The 7,846-nt window shown below is 52.0% G+C and overlaps 1 long non-coding RNA gene across 1 annotated transcript; it reads right to left on the bottom strand.

Moving 5' to 3' along the window:
* Window positions 1-244: 244 nt before the first annotated feature.
* On the bottom strand, window positions 245-7,291 carry LOC142864827 (uncharacterized). The gene is made up of 3 exons (XR_012915126.1): window positions 7,078-7,291; window positions 2,451-2,553; window positions 245-2,360 (listed from the first exon to the last, which is right to left on the bottom strand). It is a non-coding gene; the product is annotated as an uncharacterized LOC142864827 (long non-coding RNA).
* Between the last annotated feature and the right edge of the window lie 555 nt (window positions 7,292-7,846).

Raw genomic sequence — 7,846 nt, 5'->3', positions numbered from 1 at the left:
TTGTAGGTATTTTAAGAGATATTAAAATTTGTCCAATATCTTATGAACCCGGATCATGGTTCATCATCCTAAAAATGCACTGATGTAGAGATGTTGGTAGTGTTGATGAAAAAGACTAAGATGGAATTTCTGCTATAGAATTCTTCTACATGTCTAATTTGTTAGGAAAAGGATTAAGAAATTAATTAGAATAAATCTGAGATTTAATTCATGCCAATTCAATAGATTTTAATGTCTTTGAACTTTTATTTTTGTGAACAAAGCTTTTAATTATAGCATTTGATAAACAGACATTTATTGAACATCTACTATTTTACCAGGCATTCACCTGGCTCCCACAAGACGCTAGAAAAAAAAAAGAAAAAAGAAAAAAGAAAAACGATGCCCAAAATCTTAACTCATAATAAAACACCCCATATGACAATTGCCAAAGAAGTAATATGGATGAAAGGTAGTTTTGAGGTATGGGAATAATAAGTGTCCAGATATGAAATTTTAAAAGTAAAAGAGGGGGGAGTTGTGAAATTTAGAATTACCTTTAAGGGAAATTTTGAAGGATGCTAGAAAGGAAAAGAAGGAGCTAATGAAGGGTAAAACAGCCCTTCTGTGGAAGAGAAGATATCTTTCGACCAAGTTCTAATCCAAAAGAGTTGCAAGATGACAATGGAGTTTCCCAATCCCGAAAGGGAAAAAAATCACCATAAAATACAGTTGATCCAATAATAAGAGGAGACAGCACAAGAAAAACATGTGCATTTATACGGAGAGATGCAGAGAGGAACTCATGTTAGCACATAAAATCTATGAAAGACTATTTCTGTGTTTTCTTGGAACACATAATTTTGACCACGGGTGCAAGTCCATGGGTGGTAGTTTCAAGGGAGGAGAAGCTTCCAAGATGACAATGGTAAGCTGGACTGAGACCTCCCACTTTGGGGTGGTGAGAAGGCCAGGGGTGTGTTGCCTGGGGTGAAGGGAGCGTGCTCCTCCGCCCCCCAGTCTACCTTGCCTGCAGTGGGCTTTGTTAAAGAGTGTGCACAGTCCCCTTATGCTCTGAAAAGACAGCTTTCAATACTGTGTGCTTATTGGTCCTGAAGCCTTTACTGTTGTACTCACAAATACAAACAACTTACTCTTGATTGAATAAAACAACTTGCATAACTTAAAAGTGGACACTAAAAAAAGATCTGAAGCCATCATTCAAAAGAGAGGACGAGCAGAGGATAATTCAGGAGCAACCAGAATTCTAGGGAAGGGCAAATGGAGGAAACGAAGAAGGTAGGAAATAAAAGGAAGTTAAAGGAAAGGGATTTAGAAAAAGACTTACATTTCTTGCAGCCATGAAGCTGTGTTGACAGCTACCCCCAGTCCCCATCCTCGACAAGGCGCTTTATGCAAATACAGGGTCCAGCAGAGACTCCGAGTTGCTAGGCTTCTGCCTCTCTCCTCCTCCATGGTGGCACCCCACCCAGATTCCTTTCTTGTCAAACTTGTTTCCAATCACCCCAGCCCTCTAGTCTGTGACCTCTTGGTCAAACTGTCTGTTACCCAGGACACAAATAGATCGAGGGTGTCAGATAACATGGTAATTTGGTTGGGGGAGAAGACAGTTGGCATGAATGCTGCAATACCCCTTATAATACTTCTTTCCCCAGCTACTCCCCTTTAAATGTAAATGCCCTTCCCTCACCTATGCTTCCCTGTATCTCTAAGTCACTGAAGGGCAACTGAGTGTGAGATTCATACCTCTTTCTATTTATTTGCTTTGATGTGTTCATTGTCTCTCTAGAGCTAATTGGTGGAACATTTGAGTCAATTCTATTTTTCTTGGGAGAGTGCAGTAACCCAAAGTTGGGTGATGACAAATTTGGGCTGCATTGCTCTACGGAAATGACATAGAACATTGCGCAGACTGAAGTTAGAGCAGCAACACTACATGAAGTGATGAACACTCTGTAACCACATTTTAAATGCAAAGCCATTTTCCCTGGGAACCGACTGGTGACATCCAATGAATACATATACACAGTGCTCACCACACGCCGGATGCCTGCTGAGTCTCTGAAAAACCTGTTCACTGCATGTCTCTGTTACCACCCTCCGTCCCCTGCCAGAAATTCTCAGGCTCCCTATACAGGCTCTGAACACACCGAAGAAGCAGCAGTGGCCTCTGAGGAAGCAAAGATGTGACCGTGAAGGTGATGGGATGACGCCGAGTTCATGCCGGCTGTGCACAGCACCCCAGCTACTTCGTAACACCCCTAAGCACAAAGACCTCGGTGAATGCTCCCAGCAAAAATTCTGCTGGTTTAATAAACAGGCCAGAGGTAGGGTCCAGGTTGGGAGGGGGAGCGTGCCACCTGTTCAAAAAAAAGGTTTACTGAGAGGTTATCATGGACCAGGCACTACATTTTAAATAAACAACTACTTTGCATAAGAAATAAACCAACCTTCTCAAGTGGCATAAAAATTATTCTCCATGTTGGTTGGCAATTCCTGAAAGTCTATGTCACATCACATCTTTCTCCAGCTTGCGCCTACTTTCTCTCTTTTCTTGAATGGGGGAGGAGGGAAAGAGGATTAGGCAGGGGGAAAAAGAGATGCAGAAACAGAATCACTTTCCCATCCAGGAATTTGCTGGGCCCTGAGTCACTGCTGTTTCCAGGCGAAGGCACAAGAGCGCAGGAGGTGCACTGCCTTGGATTCTCCCTTCAGCTCTGTCACCTTTTCATGAATTCCGAGTATTTGCCGGGCACGTGGGCCTGGCCCGTAAGCCAGTGCAGAAGTATCACTGTTACTTTTGATTACTTGTGTTTACAGAAAAAAATTGGTCCCAGTCGGAAAGAGGCAGGGCCCAGGCGAGTTGGGGGCGGGATCGGGACAGAAGCCTAGGATCTGGGCGCGACCCCGGGTCAGGGCTTGCGCGTGGCCGCAGCCGGGGCCAGCTCAGGCCGGTCTCAGCCCCCAGCCGCCTGCGCCGCCCACCTCGCGCCTCCCTCGGGCTGCGGGCCGGGGTTCCAGGCTCTTGCTGCCACGCCCGAGCCGCCCGGGTGCCATCCCCGGCTCCCCGGCTGGCAGCGGGGCGACCTTTCTCGGGCCTGTGGGGAGCAGCTCCCCCTAGACTCCGGCCGCCCCCACGAAACTTTATGGGAGACGGAAACCGGGTTCCGCCCTTTCTCAGGAGTGAGCAGAAAGGACGTTCTCTTCACCTCGGGCCGGCCAGGGAAAGGCGGCTCGGCGACCCGGTCCTCCGGCGCTCACCTGTCGGGGGCCGCCTGCGCTGACCGTCCCGGGAAGTGGCTGCGGGAGGGTCCTCGCGGCCGGGACCGGATAGACGGTTCACGTTTATGTGTAACGTTTTACCCCAGTCTACAGCTCGGGCCGGTTAATGTTCAACCCCGGCTCCGAGAGGCGGGCGGAGGAGGCCGGCAGGGATGACCCCTTCAAGGTGTAAGGGCGCTCGGGAGAGGAGGCGCGGAGGCCCGCAGGGGTGAGAGGGGATGTGGCGGGGGCTCCGCGGCTCCTTTGCGGGACTCCAGGAGCAGGGACACGGGCACATGCGCGCCCCGGCCGGGCGCGGCCCGGAGGCTCCGACCGCCCGCGAGGCGAGGCGGCCGCCGGCCCTGAGCGCCGCGTCCGGGCGCGGGGCGGGGCGGGGCGCTGCCCACGAGGCCGCTCGGTGGGCCCCAGCTCGGGCTTCTGTGCCTGGCCAGGGGCTTCAGGGCGGGGACGCGGGCGGGAAGCGGGGGGCGGCAGCAGCTGCAGATTAGATTCCGGTTTTGAAGTCTGGAGGGACTTGCAAACACTGAGCGCCGGGACCCAGAGGGCGACCCGGAGGTGCGTAGGTGGCCTTCGTGTTCCCTCTTCTCCCAGCGCCTCCGAAAATACTGTCAGGTAAAAGGAGGAAGCACATCTTCCCATGTCCCCGGCCTTCTCTCAAGCCACCCGCCAGGAAAATGAAGGTTCAGATACAGCAGCTGTTCTGGTCAATGGAAAGCAGTGGGATGCAGTTGTCCCCAAACCACGGTTCAGGCGGCCAATGAGGACCTAGGAAAAGCCACCATGGGGTGGCTCAGGTCGTTCTGGGAGCTGGGCCGCGTGGGCCCGCCGGGATTCGGGGCTCCAAAAGATCTAGGTCGGCCCTCCAAACTGCGTCGGCTCCGCGCGGCGGTTGGCAGGCCGGGCGGGCTCGGGGCTGGGGAGCTTCCGCCGGGAAGCCGGAGCCCGGAGCTGCAGCCCCGCGTTTGCAGGATTTTTTTTTTTTTTTGGTTAGAGAAACAGACAAGACACCACCTCAGCAGATAAGAACGGCTCCCTCAATTTCCCGGATTTCTAGCAGGGGCTGGAGATGTTGAGGTCAGTAGTCCCTTGGAGGACCATCGCCTGAGGCCCAGCGCCAGGAGTAGGGGACTTTATTTTACTTTTTTTTGTTGGATATTATTTTATTTTCTAAAAAAGCGATGCGTAGTCTGTTGTAGCCCTAGGCTCCGGCAGGCAAAGCCCTTCCTCAGCGCTGGGCATGGCCTGCAGGGTCCCCGCCTCTGTCCCTGTCGGTATTCCCTGTCGCCCTCTCCCCTCCTCCCCTTCGCCCGCACACAGCGGGCTGAAGCTACCAGGGTGGCCAGTGGTCAACCAAATGCAGGCGCCTCAGTAAGTGACAACCCAGAAGGCCCTGCCAGTCCATCCTGGAGGACAGAGTAAGATGCCATCAAGCTTCTACTGGGTGCGGCAACCCCACAGCGATTGATACCTGCCCAAAGAAGAAGAGTTTGGGGGACTGTTGACACAGGCAGAGTGGGGAAGTGCGCCCAAGAATTGAGCTGCCACTAGTCTGAGTTCCAAGTCACATTGGATATGCTGCCGCGTCGCTTTCTCAGGGACAGCAGGGGCGGTTCCAGGTCTCATCTTCCCAGAGAGACCAGGATAAAGGTTCCTGTCTGCGAGGCAGAGCGCTTTGCTGCTCCTGGGGGAGGAAGCTTTGGTGAGCGAGCGGGCTGCAGGGGGACCGCCACACGCCCTGCCTTGGCACATGGGGCGCTGCGTTAGCGGGGCCATCTTCTAAGTTGCTTGAATAGGGGAAAAACAAAACAGGAGACAAAATCTTGGCTATGGACAAACAAAACAGGAGAAAGAGAAGATGGGGAAGAAAAAGAGAGAGCAGGAGGGATGGAAAGCATTTTAAACATTTTTGCCAGAAGACTAGAAGGCCTAGGTCTGGAAAGATCCATCAAAGTCACTGGGCACAGACGCACACCCTGCTGAGGGCGGGTCCGGGAGTCTGAACTTCTCTCAGTCCTCCAGAGGGAAGAAAAAGCATGCAATCCCTCCCTCATACCACCCCAAAGTAAACACATTTACCATATATTCATTCAATGTTTTAAAAATGTTGTTTAAATTTATAAGGAATTCAGATGGCTTTTAGCCATTCTTCTGCTGAATAACTTGAGCTTCAAGTAACTCCTGGTTTCCACAACTGCCACTGGACAGCTAACAATGCGTTGTCACAAAAGTAGAAATGGTTTTTTTAAAAAAGTAATTAAGTAGAATGAAATACGTCTTCGGTGGTATTTTATTTCTTGTGGGACTTTAAACAAAATCTAAAATCAACATTTACATAAAATGCATAAAATACTCAGCATGGACGTGAATGAAGTTATGCATCCCAAACACAATATTCTGGTTTCTATCTTTTCAGATAGAGTCAACAATGAGGAGTCCTCCCTTGGGGACGGGGTGGGGCCGGCGGGGACGGGGCAAGAGTGATAACTTTTTAAGATTAAAATTTCCCGGGTGTTGTCTGCTGAAACCTGCCAAGGTAAATCGGTTTATGTATTTCTATTTAACCCATATTTTAAAAAATATTCATTGTTAATTACCATTTTCTAAACCTCAGTCAAAATGCAATTGTTTGGGAGGCTGGGGAAGGAAAGGTATTTAAAAAAATTCCTTCTGAAAATTTGCTCCTAGAAATTCCTCCAGTGTACTTCCTCAGGCAGCCACGTTGCTTGCTTCCCGGGGTGCTTAGATTAACTGCAGCTCGCCGGGGGGTTTATAAATCAATCAATAGGGAGTCTATATTCATAAAGGCCTCTGATCTGATTACACCCCTGCTTTTTTCATCCTCTCTAAAAAAGTCAGCTCGGCGAGCCCGGGACGCCAGGCCCAGCCCGCGGGTTCTGCGCGGCGGGGGCTGGGGAGCCGCGACGGCGGCGGGGGCGCCCGTGGATTAGGATGTGGATTGCAGGGCAGACCTTTGTTTGGTCACATGCGCTGCAGCGGTTGGGGGCAGGGTAGTCCTCCACCGAGAATGCACGGGATTTTTATAGACCCTCCTTAAAAGGGCTCGCCGCCCTTCATAGGGTTAATTTATGGGGCTTTCGAGGAATATCGGGACTTTTAAGACGCTGTTTATTTTTTCCCATTAATTTTTTTGTTGCAGTCCTAAAAGGACTCCCGGGTTTCAGCACCTCGTAGAAAGAGGAGGGGGTGAGAAAAAGAGCAGGGCAATGAGGGGACGAAGAGGATTTGCCTCCTAATCCGCCTATAGGGCCCAGGCTTCCCAACAGATTTCTAAAAATTAAATTTCTAACCAAGTTGTGTAGCCATTCAAACTCAGATTTAGGAACCGGGAGGAAGTTGAGACAAACGCGGGCTGTAGACATCTCTCCCCAGGTCTCCACCAATATGAAATCAGTATTTGGGGCATGAGGAGTTTGGGGCCTTGGAAATATTTTTAAATATTTTTTAAAAATAGAATAAAAACCCCAAGATAGACCAAGGGCGCCCAGAGAAGAAACAGCGCAAGCGAGTAACAGGTGGTTGGGGGCTGAGGACGAGCAAGCCCCCGGGGCCCTGCCCGGCCGGGCCACCTCCGGGTGGCTCTGGGCGGCGGGCTGAGGCCCTGAGGCCCGGTCCCCGCCGCCCGCCCCGGCCTCGAGCTCGCCATCTGTGAACCCGGGCGGGAAGTCGGTGTTCATGCTATAGATTACGTTAAAGGTTCCTTTAAGCACTTTAATACACAACTAGCTCAGAAATCATTAAGAGACCTAAGAAGGAGAAAAATGCCCTCACACTCACCGGTAATAAGTGTTGACATGCAGCAAAAATCGATTGAGTGGAGCCGCGGTGGTGGCTGTGGCGGGGCTGCGGGGGACCCCGCGCGGGAGCGACAGGGGCGAGGGGAGCGACTCCGCGGGCTTCTAGCTCCAAGGGACACGGAGGTGCAGCAGGGGCCGGGCCTGAAGGGCTATCGGGGAGGGAATGGAGGAAGACGGGGGAGAGGGTACAATCTCCCTTCTGGAAGTTCAGGGCAAAGAACTTAGGTGCTAGGAAAGGCCTCTCCATTCGGTCTCAAGTCTCCGCCCCCAGTGTGCACCACTCAAGTCGGGAAGTGACAATTCTTCCTAAACCTCGACTTCCATTTTTCTGTTTCCTGCAGGTTGATTGATTTCCCGGGTAGATACTTTCCAGCGACCAAACTAGGCCGAGCTCCACCTCCTTCACCAGCACCCCCGGCGCTCGCGAGCTCTCCCCGCGGGTCTCCTGAGCCGTTCCAGCCCCCGCCCTCGAATCCCCTCTCCCGGCCCCTGTCTCCCCCTCGGCCCTGCCCGCCCCTGCCCTGCCCGCGGAGGCGCGGAGAGGCCCGCACGGTGGGCCCCGCGGCCCCAGGAGCCAAAGTCCGCCCGTGGGGACCGTTTTCCTCTCCACTGCTCTCAAGTGAACAACAAGGACGGAGGTGACCCGCGTCCAAAGGGCTTTTATCTGCGCCCCCCCCCGCCCCCGCCGCGTGATCCCGCCGCAGGTTGGAGGCAGAGCTTAAAAAGAAAAAGAAAGTTAATGTGCGTTG

This window comes from Microcebus murinus, chromosome 27 (assembly GCF_040939455.1).
Source record: "Microcebus murinus isolate Inina chromosome 27, M.murinus_Inina_mat1.0, whole genome shotgun sequence".
NCBI lineage: Eukaryota > Metazoa > Chordata > Mammalia > Primates > Cheirogaleidae > Microcebus > Microcebus murinus.
Note: the sequence above shows the minus strand (reverse complement) of the source record. Positions and strands in the feature narration are given on the sequence as shown.